The following is a 3,565-nucleotide window of genomic DNA, read 5'->3' as shown; positions in this document are numbered from 1 at the left end:
CGGAGCCGGGATAAGTTGAGGACTACCTGCATGAAATCACTGCGAAAAACGAATGATCCCCAAGATGCGTTTTTGGGGGATGTACCTGAAAGCCTGTCGGGTTTCAAGCCCAGAAGGGGCTAATCTGCTCCCCCACTCTAAAAAAAATAGACCAGGATTAATGCATCTCCTCAACAAATGTGCCAGCGGCCTCAAAATGAGCTCGCCAGCATTAATTAATGAAGAAAGGATTGACGGTAGCAAAAAAATAAGGAAACCTGGAGATGAAACTGCTAAAAAAAGGCTTAAGGGTGATTTTTTTAAAAAAAAAATCCATACGTATTAAACCTGGATCGTGCAAAACCTCAACCGCGGAATTAATTGCAGGCTTAGTATCTCCGTCGACACAGTGGTGGGAAGTGAGAGGCAGTTTTGATATTCCTCTGCAGAAAATTTAATTCTAGAGATGCAAATGATCCTTACAAGTTGCGGGAAGCCTTGGCTTTTTGGCCAGGAATATCCAGGTTTAATGGGGAGGCCTGTCACAGCTAACCAGGATTTTGCTTTCTTATTTTGAAGGAGAGGAGGGGTTAAGTTTCCATAGCGGAAAAGAGTCACTTTTCATCTTTTAGGTAGACTTGGAGGATTATGAAGGCCGGGGGGGGGGGGGGGAGGGAGGGAGAAAAGGAAGGAAGGGAGAAAAGAGGAAGGGAAGGAAGGAAAAGAGAGAAGGAAAGAGACCTGGATTGAAAGCAGATGTGTCTGGCACAGTGAGGACTAGCTTCTTGTCCACCACTTTAAGGACGGTTGTTGGTGCAGGCTTGCGAGAATACAACTGAGGTTCTTTTGCTATCCTTAATTTGCGCACTTTTAACTTTAAAAAAATCAACTTCGCACGTTATATCCGAATAGAGCTCGTTACCCGTTCAGAAGAATGGTTTGTCCCGTTTCGTAGCCGGATCAGCCCCTCGGCAAAGGCAGGGGGGGCCCCGAGCGCGCTTTTGGCTTGGCTAATCACCCTTCACAAAGTTTCTCGCCAATTAGTCCCAAAGCTGGGCCGGTGATTAAAGCAACGCAGCGCCGAAATTTCTCTTTGGTCAGCTGCAAATAAACCTTTTAAAAGATCCCTTTCTGGCCTCGTTTCTGCTTTTCCTCCTGGGCCTGCAAGTTGCTAATTTTCAAAGCGGAAAGTCCAGGATGAAAAAGAAATAGCGGCTTTTGAGCCTGCTTTTCAATTTTTTTGTTTTCGAACAGTGCGGTGAACTTGGCCTGTCGACACGGTGTCGCCGGGATCCCTTAATTAAAATTGTGCGTACGCAAAAGAACACACGCATGCGCACACAACACTGCTATTCCTCTCTCTCCCTTTTGTTTCCCCCTTGGTTTGTCTACTTGGCAGGTTATTACTTTAATGCATTCAATGTACAGGTAGTCCTCGACTTAAGACGGTTTAGTGACCGTTGGAAGTTACAACGGCACTGTAAAAAGTGATTTATGACCTCTTTCCACGTGGCTGTTGCAGGGCGTGCTGCCGCCTTTTGTTTTCCTGCTGCACAACAACCCTGTGAGGTGGGCTGGGCTGGGCTGAGGAAGATGCTGGCTGGGGAATTCTGGGAGTTGAAGTCCGCAAGTCACCTGAGACAGTAAATCCTGCTCTATCTTGTGACAGGTTTGCAAGTCCCCCATCGAGTGGGAGCGTGTTCTGAAGGTGCACAAAACCTGCTTTTTCAGAGGCCTCTTTTACTCTCCTGGGCTTGGGTGGGGGGGAAGGGGGGGGAGAGATTGATTACCCCTCTCTCTTTAATTCAAGGTCTATAAAGGCAGGAAAAAGACCAGGACAATAAAACGCTTTTATTGCATCTGGGCGAGGTGCATCATCAAAGCGCTTTCCTTCATTCGGCTGTGATAATGTGGCGTATTAAATGTGGAGGGCTATTAAGAAGGGAAGAGGGTGGGGGAGGGAGGGAAGAAATGTTGAGCATGGTAATGTGAGCCTTTAAAGGACGGACAAAATGGAGAAGTTTGATTAGCCTAGCTGGAGGATGGAGAAGAAGGAAGGAGTGGAAGGGAAGAAATGGTACAGGAAGAAAGAAAAGGTAGAGTGGGGAAGGGAGGACAGGAAGGAGATTGGGAAGGAAGGAGAGGAAGGAAGGAAGAAGTGAAGAATGATAGGAGAAAGGGAGGGAGGGAAGGAAGGAAGGAATATCTCTGTTTCTAACCCTGGGATGCTGAGCACCCACTGGGCCATAAACCTGCCCCAGCCCATGGGGGGGGAGGGATCCCAGATCCCGTCTTTTTTGTTGCTTTACCCCCCCCCCAAGGGTGCAAATCAGCCCCACAGACGGCCTTTGGAAGCGCTATGCAACCCCCTCGGCCTTTTAACTGACGGATGGATTTTCCTGTCATCCAGGCAGGCCGGTTTAAATTACTCATTAACTTTTACAGCAGTTACTTGTTTTCGGCGACTTCCACAAGGACGAGCTGATATTAATCTCGACCCTCCTGGGATGCAGCCTGGTATTTAAAGAAGGCCTGACTGCAAACGGCTGGCAGCCTTACCGACAAATGCAAATAGATCATCAGCTGCTCGAAGCTATAACAAAGTTGACAGACTCTTCCCAAGGTTGTTCTCTTTTCTTTCTGTTGCAAAAAGGGACAGAAACGGGGCCAAGATTAAGGGGAAACTTAACTGCATCCTTCTAGGTTGTTCCGTGCTTCTCAACCTTGGTTGAGGTGTGGACTTCAAGTCCCAGAATTCCCCAGCCAGCCATGCCCGTTTTTATTTTTTCTCCCATTGCCTAGAGTGGAGAGATTGCGGAGAAAGGGATTATAAGAGAGTAAGCAGGCACACAAACGGATAATATGCGGCAAAAGGGACGCATTAGCACCAGGGAATTCTGGGAGTTTACGCTTCTCCAGCGTGGTTAAAAGGAGTCTTATGGTCTACTGGATTGAAATTTGGAGTGTGTTCCTCTTAATGTGTTTAATATTGAGACATGGAGGTGCAACGAACTTCAGTGTGCCACGTTAGCAAATGCTTTGAATGATGGAGACAGTCCTCATAGGTGTTTTGAAGTAGATGAAATCCTTCCTCTCTCATCTTTTTTTCCTTCCTTCCTTCCTTCCTCCCTCCCTTCCTCTTTCTTCCTGCCTCCGTCTTTCCTTTCCCTTTGTTCTTCCTTCCTTCCTTCTTCCCTCCCTCCCTCCCTCCCTCCCTCCCTCCCTCTCTCCCTCCCTCTCTTCTTCCAATTCCCAGAAAACCTGGGAGGTGTGCTCCTCCTGTCACCCGTGTCAGAACCGCGACGTCTGCACGAGAAAAACCCCTAATTAAACCAAAGGGGCTGCTTGCACACTCTTGGCGGCCTGCCAGCTGCCTAATGACATGTCGTCAAGCAAGATCTTTATTAGTTAAGATGAATATTTAGACTCGGTGCCAAAGTGAACGATGACAGGCTCACTTAGAGAAGGCAGAGCGGTTGGGAGCAAACGCCTTCGCTACCGGCTAATGAGATTGGTTACTTGGGGTGGACCCCTAAGTGCCCCCTTAAATAGACTTGACTCAGGAGTCATTATCTTGACGGACGTC

Source organism: Vipera berus, assembly GCF_964194415.1.
Source record: "Vipera berus genome assembly, chromosome: 17".
Classification (NCBI taxonomy): Eukaryota; Metazoa; Chordata; class Lepidosauria; order Squamata; family Viperidae; genus Vipera; species Vipera berus.
This window is presented reverse-complemented; position numbering follows the sequence as displayed.